Source organism: Drosophila biarmipes, unplaced genomic scaffold (genome assembly GCF_025231255.1).
Source record: "Drosophila biarmipes strain raj3 unplaced genomic scaffold, RU_DBia_V1.1 ptg000013l, whole genome shotgun sequence".
Classification (NCBI taxonomy): Eukaryota; Metazoa; Arthropoda; class Insecta; order Diptera; family Drosophilidae; genus Drosophila; species Drosophila biarmipes.
Window position 1 is genome coordinate 2,796,598 of NW_026114532.1, and position 11,005 is coordinate 2,807,602.

Consider the following 11,005-nt stretch of genomic DNA (forward strand, 5'->3'; position numbering starts at 1 on the left):
GATAGTTTTTTTTGTGCCTATTTCTCTAAATTTGGATGTTTGGTTTTGTCGCACAAAAGTAATTAAGTAGTCCAAACCTCTTCCTTTTGGCGCTTCTGAAATATATAAGACAGAATTAATATTATTAGGTTTGGTTTATTATTTGTTTGTTAATAGTTACAAATCTTACTCAAATTTTTGAAGAACCATAATATTTATATAAAAATACGCTTGAAAAAAAATGTTCTTTCATTTCACAGACTTAAGCCAAAAAAATGGGCTTATACATTTCACAGATTGGTTTTTGATTTGAGCTTGCACTTTACACTGTAAATATGTATTTGCAATCACATTTACCTTTTCACTCAATTTTATAAATTTCAACTTTGATAAGTCCGCTTCACTTACCTTATATAATATAAGAAAAGAAATTAAATTATTTGGTCGGCGGGAGCCTTGTATGTAAACTACAAATTATTTACAGGAATTAATTTAGTACTGTTTATGTTTACCGATACTTAAATACATAGATAGGTCGTTGTATTATTTTGACATCAATAATTCTAAAGTTCTTAAGTGATAAATGATTTTCTTCGAATTTCTGAAACATTTAAAGTATGATATTTTTATACCTTCTGCAAGGGTATAAATATATCATTCTTGATCAGCGTCACTAGACGAGTCGATCCAGCCATGCCCGTCTGTCCGTATGGAAACTGAGATCTCGGAAACGAAAAAAAATCGAAGGAGAGTAACCCCTGGCATGCAGATTCCTAGGCTACCTGCGCACCGTAACGCCCAAAGTTTGCGAAAATCTGCGCCTACAGTTTTTATAATAGAAAACAAATTTTATCTTAAATGTGCCACGCCGATTCTACGCACAACCGCCAAAAACAGTGGTGGCCGCAGTTATCAAGCTAGAATTTTTTTTGCTAAAATGTATTTGTCTCAATAATTCTAATCCGTTGACCAACAAAAATTTTGCCACGCCCACTCTAACGCCCACAAATGGTTTAAACGCTTAAAACTGTTTGCCGCACACATAACATATACTGAAATAGCCGGAGGATGGCGCCTTATAATATCACTTTGTTGTTAATATATCTCAATATCCCTTTTGCTCCCTTAAACTGAGTAACAGGATCTGATAGTCGAGGCACTCGACTATAGCGTTCTTCTTTCTTTTTGTACCCTTGCAGAGAGTATATAGATTTAAGTCTGAACTTTGCAACGCAGTGAAGAAAACGTTTCCGACCCCATAAAGTATATATATCCGTTTCCGTCTGTCCGCCCGTTTCTACGCAAACTAGTCTCTCTGGCTGAAGCTCTTCCAAAAATCTTTTTTCTATGGCAGGTAGTATATTCATAAGTCGAAACCAGCCGGATCGGACAAATATATCTTATAGCTCCCAAAGGAATTATCGAAATAAAAATTTAAAAAAATTATATCTTTGGTGTTTCTTAACATATAACCTCCTGCGCTTGGAAATACTATTTTTTAATTAGTTCTGAATTTCATAATACATTTTATCAAAATCGGACGTCTACATATTTGGCTGCCTGAATGATCGAAAAATTGGTGGTAAAATAATATGAAAAAATTATATCCTAATGTTTTTTTTATCGTTTAACCTTCTACGCTTGGAAATAACATTTTTTAATTAGTTCTAAAATTCGAATTTAATTTTATCAAAATCGGATGACTTATTATATAGCTGTCATAGGAAAGATCGGAAAATGGGTGGGAAAATAATATGAAACAAATTTTAGCTTCTATAATATTGGGTATATATGGTATATAAATAATATTATGGTATATAAATTATTAATTTTTTAAGAATAATGAAAAAAAATTAATAAAAATCGGACGACGGTCAGAAAAATAATGAAATTATTATACGACCCCATAAAGTATATATATTCTTGATCAGAATAACTAGACGAGACGTTCTAGCCACGTCCGTCTGTCCGTCCGTCCGTCTGTCCGTCCTTCTGTCGGTCTGGCCGTCTGTGCATCTGTCCGTCCGTTTCTACGCAAACTAGAGTATCAGTTTTAAAGCTGTCGGGCTGAACCTTTACCTAAAGTCTTCTTTCTATTGCAGGTAGTATGGTCAAAAGTATTTTCACAAAATAAAAGTAATCGATACTCGTAACTTGATCTTGCTCCGCTTAACTTTTGGCATCAATGAAAAGGTAATTTATGATCGTCTTGGTCGTCTTGAAAATATAAATAAACAAAAATAATTGAAATTTCAAAAAACGGTGATGAAATATTTTTTTTTAATATCCCTGAAGCCAGCAACAATGCTTAAAAATGTCACACGGTGATACTAACGTAATATTTCTTTTAACTGCAAGGGTATACAAACTTCGGCTTGCCGAAATCAACTTCTTTTCTTGTTTAAATATTTTTTTGATCATTCACATGTGAGCTATATGATTCGTTTGGTTGATCCGGCGCGTTCCGACTTATCGTTTACTACGTGCAACTTTTTGTTAGGTTTCATCCTGAAAGCTGCCAAACTCAGGCACTGGTTTTCGTAGAAACGGACTGACGGATTTGGCTAGATCGACTCGTCTTGTGTTGCTGATCAAAAAAATGTATACTTTATGGGTTCGTAAACGACTCCTTCACTGCGTTGCAAGCTTCTGAGTGAAATTATGCAAGGGTATAACAAAAACTTTTGAGGTCAAATAAAAATACCTCGTAACGAGGTTACGGGTCAAGGCGATCACGCACCAACGACGTACAAATGTTCTGTTCCGACTTTTGCAAAGATTGCTTGTTACTTCGTCTAAATAAATACACTTTTTTTAATGTTTTCATCCAACACACAGAGGCGGATTAATACAAAGGTAAACATAATAAGGACAATATTTTTGGTAATTTTTAGGCCATACTCTGCGTAAAAAGTTACAATTTTGTACTTATTGCAGGACTTGAACCGCGAAAACAAAAGAGTTTCGGACGCACCTTTTGTCCCCTGAGCCAAGCCAATATGATTTTATATTGCGGCAAAATGCTTTTAATGGTTAAAAAAATTATTTTGATACTACGTATTCTTGTTCTAAGCAGCCAATTACCTAAAATCTGCCAAAAGTGTCCATATTGGTGACCCAAAATTTTAGGTCATGGAATCCTAAATTTTAGGCCATATATGAACTTAGCTCTTGGTGTAGGCCAATTTTACCTAAATTCTAGACTGTTTTTGGGCAGTTTAGGTGATTTTTCTTGCTGGGTGTACCATCGAAAAACAAATTTATATTATTTATTGTACAGTATACATTGTACTAATTTGTATATTATTATTCACAATGCTTTCTATCTTTCAGATTCGGAGAAACCATTTCATAATCGAATAACTGCTTCTGGATTGCAGTCATTTCCAACTGGAATTCATCACTGTGTGTCCCGGCCGCTGTTGTTCAATGAAAGTGTTGAGTCGCAGAGATCGAGACAAGCTTCCCACTACACCCTAAAGCAACGCTTAAAGGAAGGCTGCCGACACCTTATCTATGTATTTACTTATATAAGTACATATGTATATTTATATGTGTGCAAATTGTTTGCCGCATGGTACAACTAAGTATAATTGTACCATGGTTATGGTACGCTTATATATTACCCAGCCAGGAAACCTCTTTCGTTCTGTTCTTAGTCCCCCAACTACAAGGTTTTTTATTGGTGCTATTGCAAAAGTCACCGCAAACAATATGATTACTCATTGAAGAGAGCGCAGATATTGTGATAAGAGATTGGAAGTGGAGAGAACGAGCCAGTACGCTCATCGGTAATGTATTGTGGATGACTAGAGCACGTCCTCCTTACGACAGATTGGGTTTTTTGCTACACAACGACGGAGTCAAAATTCCATGCACGCCCTCCACGTGTAGTTCAAGTTCAAAAAACCCCGAGAACGATTAAAATAGCGTACGTTGCCACTGCCCCACACGAGTCGCTGTGGCGGGAGTGTGAGAGTGCAGCCGAGCTATGTATGTCGCCGCCTTCGACTACGCTACAGTTGGCGAAGCAGTCTACCTGTTTCTCTAAACAAGCTAATTGACTTCTGAAGTAGCTCAGCAGTGAACATACGTACAAAGCTTTGATTTTTACTTAAAGTCGAGCGATAAACGTATGAGTTTGTAAATAGTAAACTGAAAATAAAAGCTTTAGCTGTTAAGGAAACATACAAGAAAAAGTCGATTGGTAAAATTAGAGCCGTTCCCAACAATTACATTTTCAATTTTACCGATCAAATAGTGATTCTTACGTAATTTGTAACTATGAGAAAAGGCAGAATTGAGCCAACCGGTGAATTGTAGTTAAAAACATACATATTTAACAAAATATAAAAATTTAATTACCGGTTGCTTGTAGATTCGTCGGAAAGTATATAAAAGGTCAGGTCACAAAAGGTCAGATCAGGATCAATAGCAGAGTCGATCTCCGTCTATCCATATGAACTCTGAAATCTCGGAAACTATAACAACTAGAATTTCTAGATTTGGAATGCAGGTGCAAGTTGTTAGTTTGTTTCAACAGGGTGCTACGCTCAATCTAACGCCAACAAACCTCTTAAGAAAGAAAGCTATGATGGCAGAGCAGACATTGACAAATACATTTATGAGTGTAAAAAAACAACAACAATCAATAAAGTGTTATTGGGAATACCTAAAAATTAATATAATAAACAATTTAATGCAGCATTGCCAAGTGTTATATTAAATGCTGTCTTTTTTGCTTATTCTCCGCATGGGGTCGAACGAAGTCGTTTCTTTTCTTAAAGATAATCAAACCGAATCGATTCGGACCCGGGTAAACTTTTGAAAGGGACTCCAAAGATCCAAAAAAGAAAACGTATGCAATATTTTACAATTAGTTTAATATCATATTCACTACAATTTTCCGATTGTTCCTATGATATAGTCGTCCGATTTTGATCAAATTACTTTAAAATTCAGAACTAATAACCAAGTGTTATTTTCAAGCGTAGGAGGTTATATTTTAACAAACATTAGATATATAATTTTGTCATATTATTTCCCACATATTTTCCGATCGTTCCTATAGAAGCTATATGATATAGTCGTCCGATTTTGATAAAGGTAAATTCGAAATTCAGAACTACATAATTAACTAATGTTATTTCCAAGCGAAGGAGGTTATATGTTAACCAAGAAAGGAAGTTAGCTTCGGCAAGCCGAAGTTTGTATACCCTTGCAGTTATACGAAATAATCAACGTTAGTAACAAGTAGTAACGTTCAGTGATATTAAAAAAAAATAATTTCTCTGAACGTTTCTTCGACAGCTATATGTTACAGTTTTCCGATTTTTAATAATTTTAATATGAAATTCTTAAAAATATAAAGATCTTTTTTCCTAATATTGTAGAATAATTTGAAGTTTAGAACTAATTAAATAATGTAATTTCCAAGCGTAGGAGGTTATATGTTGAAAAACACCAAATATATAACTAATTCATATTAATTTCCCACCAATTTTCCTATCGTTTGTATAGCAGCCATATGATATAGTCGTCCGATTTTGATAACATTTAATTCGGAATTCAGAACTAATTAAAAAATGTTACCTCCAAGCGTTGGAGGTTATATGTTAAAAAAAAAGCTATAAGATATAGTTGTCCGATCCGGCTGCTTCCGACTTATATACTACCTGCACAAGTAAGAAGACTTTAAGGAAAGTTTCTGTCCGATAGCTTTAAAACTGAGAGACAAGTTTGCGTAGAAACGGTCGGGCAGACGGACATGGCTATATCTAGTGATGCTGATCAAGAACATACCTTTGTTAACATCAATCTTTATGCCAAAATTTCTTTAGGTTGAACAATTCGTTAAAGAAGCTATAGGCATCTATACATAGTGTGCCATCCCCGAAACAGCCGACGTGCTGCATACATATCTCTCTCGCACTCTTTTAAGCTAAAAACAACAGTTTGAGCTCACATTTTATCCGTTCTTTGTGATCATTTCACATTCGGCACTTATCTTTCCGTAATTACTGTATTAGCCTAATTTTTATAATGATTTCAGTCAGAAGTTTGCAACGCAGTGAAGGAGACGTTTCCGACCCCATAAATATATTCTTGATCAGCGTCACAAGACGAGTCGATTTAGCCATGTCCGTCCGTCCGTCCGTCTACATACTTTCCGACAAATCTAGTATAGGCTCTTTTCTACGAGTAAAGGGTATTAATTTCGCTCTTAGTGACTATACCGAAATGGGACTTTTTGACATGTTTTAAGGGATTGGAAAAATGTTGGTATTCTCTCTTATTTAAAGAATGGTACAAAAATTTGGATGTACAACAGGAGGTTAAAGGCAGACAACCTTAATATGGGACCCACGATATGTATACCGCTTTTCTGGCAAATTATAGGAAGCTTTTGCTTCTTCTGGTTACCGTATAAATAGAAAATAATATTGTCTCGTGTTTTTAGTTTATGTCAGGCGAAGCAAGACGTAGACTAAACAAGAAAGGAAGTTAACTTCGGCAAGCCGAAGTTTGTATACCCTTGCAGTTATACAAAAAAATCATTAATTTTATTAAATTGAATTCGAAATTCTTAAAAATATAAAAATTTATATTCCCAAAATTATAAGACATTATGTCAAAAAGCCCCAAAGCTATAATTAGTTTCATATTATTTTCCTACCAATTTTCCGATCGTTCGTAGTCGTCCGATTTTGATAAAATTTAATTCGAAATTAAAAACCAAATAAAAAATGTTATTTCCAAGCGTAGGTGGTTATAAGTTAAAAATCACCGAAGACATAATTTTTCCGTATTATTTTAACACTAATTTTCCGATTGTTCCTATGGCAGCTATATGATATAGTCGTCCGATTTTGATAAAATTTAAATCGAAATTAAGAACTAAATAAAAAATGTTATTTTAAAGCTTAGAAAGGTATATGTTAAAAAACACCAAAGATATATATTTTTTAAAATTTTTCTCCGATAGTTCCTATGAAAGCTATAAGATATAGTTGTTCGATTCGGCTGGTTTCGACTTATATACTACCTGCAATAGAAAGAATACTTTTGAAAAAGTTTCTGCCCGATAGCCTTAAAACTGAGAGACTAGTTTGCGTAGAAACGGACGGACAGACGGACTTGGCTAGACTGACTCGTCTTGTGACGCTGATCAAGAATATATATACTTTATGCGGAAACGTCTCCTTCACTGCGTTGCAAACATCTGACTGAACTCATTATACACTCTTCAAGGGTATAAAAAGAACGCAATAGTTGCTAAATAAGAAAAGGAAAAGAAGATGGAGATATAAAAGCAGCAAAGAACATAAGTTATCGAAATATAAAACCCTAATTTCCTTTTTTTTATAGTTTCCGATATCTCAGCGTTCAAATTCAGAACCTAAACCTAAAACCTTGCTTCGAAATTCTTAAAAATATAAATAATTGTATTCCCAATATTATAAGATAATTGTCAAACAAGGAAGAACCCTATAGTAGAGTTCCTCGGCTATCAGATACGCGTTAAGGGTGAAAAGGGAGAAAAAGGGAAAATATAAGCAGCAAAGCTATATTTTAGGGCGCCACCCATCGGCAATTTCAGAAGATGTTATATAGGCGGCAGGCAGGGCGTTACATTTTTTAGGCCAGTCAATAGGTATAGATGGGAAAAACACATTAGAGTGGGCGTGGCACCCCGCTTGCGCTTGCCTAGGGAGCCCAGGAATCTGCATGCCAATTTTGACTGTTCTAGCTTTTATAGTGGGGCGCACGGACAGACGGACATGGCTAGAGCGACTCGGCTTGTAATGCTGATCAAGAATATGTGTACTTTATGGGGTCGGTAACGTCTCCTTCACTGCGTTGCAAACTTCTGACTGAAATCATTATACCCTCTGCAAGGGTATAAAAGATATCCGTTACTCAGTTAACGAATTTTTAAATATATGATTATGGCTTTTTTAACGTTTTTAGTAATCATTGAAAATTACTCCCACCTAGTTTGTAAAGTTGTACAAAAATGTTTTTCCTTTTCCTGTAAGAATTTGGTATCATTTGATTTATTTTCCGCCTTCCACCTGCTAATTGCGAAAGTCAAAAATACAAGGCCTGTTATATAATCGGAGAGTTCGTTTACCTATCGGTTTTATCAGGGGTGTCATAGAAATTGTCAATGGTTTTGGAGACCATGAATATAATACTAACCAACCAAAAGCATTGGTGTTACAGAGCTTATACAGTTTCAGAGTAAATTTGTTTTGATTTAGGAACCTTTTTTTAAAGCCTGCCAACTGTTAGGTTTAAATTTGTCTATTTATTTTTGAATCGGTTTGTGTAATGAATAAATTTCCTTTCGACGGAAATTTTGTTGTAAGAGATTTCACTGATACAGAGATCTGTATATCGTATAATTCGAATAAAATGAAAATATAATTTAGGTACGGCGCCATTCATAAAGCAGAGCCAGATACCATAGCTTCTCTTGCGGAAATACATGCATTTTAATAGCACAATAATTATAAAGGGTCGATCAAAAACTCCAAAAAGTGCCAGCAGGTGGAACGTGAAGGAACGCAGCCACGACAAATGGCAGGCAGAAGGAAACGTTTCCGCACACCAACAGTATATATATATTATTGATCAGGATCACTAGCCGAGTCGATCTGGAAGTGACCATCTGGCCGTATGAGTGCTGAGATCTCAGCTAGTGGAGTCGGACTTGGCATTCAGATTCCTGGGCTTCATGCGCAATACAAGTTTGTTTCAGCAGGGTGCCACGCCCCCTAACGCCTACCATTCGCGAAAGACTGTAGGTCTAGTATCTTTTATGATAAATAAAATACTTAAACTGAGCTGTATTTATTTCGTCAAAAATGTAGCTAAAGCCAAAAAAAATTTTGCACGCCCACCCTAACGCTTAAAATTTGCGAAAGACTTTAGAGCCTGCATCTTTTATGGTAGAAACCAAAAATTGAAATGTTTTGATCTCGTCGATACCTATCTTTGACAAACCTATCTAAACAAAATTAAACCATGCCCACTCTAACGCCCACAAACTGCCCAAAACACAGTTTTCATGCTAGAAGAAAATATTGTACTGAAATGTCAATCTATCGATTTACTTTAAATAAGTTTGCAATGCCCACAATCATTTAGATTTATACGAGATACCTTTAGATTTCGAACTAAATAATGGAAAAAGTATACGCAATATTTTTATACAGCATAAGCCCAAAAGAATTGTAAGTTTCTTAAAGTGTTGTTTTAACGAATGCTAGTAACATCTTGTGACGAGTAACCAATAGAAACTAATTTTCAACATCGATCGAAGCATTACCAAAAATGTAGAATACCTAAAACAGGGTATATAGTCTGTTGTCGTGATGACTTAAAAAGCGGGTTCTTAAGATAATTAAAATTTGAGTAATCATGAATAACATTCTAATATCTGATAAAGTTGCATTAAGGTTGTGTTTAAGGCTTTATTTTTATTTTCTAATCGAAAACTGCGTAATTTATTAGTCGCCGAAATAACCGAAACAAAATGAAATTCATAATAGGGCGTAAGAGTGATTGTCATAAGTATATTTGTACAAGAGCTCACCATAAATTTTATGGAAGAAATCCGTAAAAAGATAATTTTCTTTTTATATCTGTGGCTGTGTCTTCGATTTTTGTAAGTTCTAGGAGAGTGGAGCTTCCGAGCACACAAATCAACCAGAGGCAAGTGTTTTCTTAAAACATTTTTCACGGATGCTCCGTCAGACCCGTTTTCGAATCGCGTTTGCGAAAATTCTCTCTCACATTTGACGTTGCTTAATTATATATATACGGAGACCGTTATAGGAGGAATATGTTTCTGTTTTCCGTTTCGTTGTTGTTATTGTTAGTAATGGAGCTTCTGAATAGCGCTAGGTAAGCGATCTTGGTGTAATAAACTCGGAGGCAATCATAGGTTTTGGAGTGCTGAGCCGCTCGTTAACAGCCTTCTCGATTTTTCGTTTGTATGTATAGGTTTCTAGTCACGAGTGTGTGCGTGTGAGTGCTGTTTATTACAACAAGCAATCGTTGTTTTTATCTTTGCGCATATTCATACGACACTTTAAACAATATTGACCTAGGTTGTTATGTATGAACATTGTACATATGTATGTGAAAGTGTATGTATCTAAAAGTTCTAAAAAGTTTTACTTTTTTTAATTTTCCACAAACTTGTTTAATTTTCATAGATGTAAATGTGAATATTAACCATTTGATTCTTGCACTTCATATAAAGATAAACTTTTGTGAACTATTCGAAAACTTATTTAATTTCGATAGTTGTGAGTGTACATAAAACATAACACTTATGTAAGAAAATAAAAAATTTCACGACATTTAGGGCAATTAAGATTTATGGCGATGAAGTTCTCTGCAATTTGCAATTTATGTTTCTAAAACTACACGAGCTCCAAGTTCCCGCAGAACGTCCGACCGTTGCCAGGTCGTCAAGAAATACAATGCGAGAACTGAAATATTTGCCGAGAACAAGGCTCGCAGCGGTAAAGGGAGCTGCGTCGACTGCGCAGTCAGTACAGAACGAAAGTGACTGTATATGTATGCCTGAACCGGCATTTGACGCAGCTGTTTCAAGCACACATACACTACACTAGGAACTCATAAATGATGGTCCGCCCTCGCAGTTGTTGTTTTATATTTTTCTCTGCCTCTGCAACGGTGGCGACGTCAACTGTGACAGTGACGAACGTAGCAGCGCTCTACTTACTCAATAACATTTTTATTATGATATTTTTGGACACGTAAAAACCTTTCGTTTTAATTAAATTCTCGGTGGGTTTGTGTCTTTCCATTCTTATCGGCTATGCTACCGTATCCGTGAACTTCAGATCATCCGAACAAAGAGAATATACTGTGCAAAGTTCGCTGTTTTGATTAGATTTAAGAAATGGTTGGACTATTACTAAATATTACTTGTTCCAACCAAATTTCTCCCAAAAGCAAATATCGGTTTCACTAGCAACAAAGACAG

General features: G+C 35.3%; 1 protein-coding gene across 1 annotated transcript in view; it reads right to left on the reverse strand.

Annotated features, from left to right (window-relative positions):
• The window catches only part of LOC108033099 (Krueppel homolog 1), a 28,648-nt gene extending 18,115 nt beyond the window's left edge, over positions 1 to 10,533 (reverse strand). The window contains exon 1 of the mRNA XM_017107309.3: positions 9,581 to 10,533. The gene's annotated coding sequence lies outside the window, so the exon portion shown is untranslated. The remainder of the gene's footprint in view (positions 1 to 9,580) is intronic.
• Positions 10,534 to 11,005: the final 472 nt, after the last annotated feature.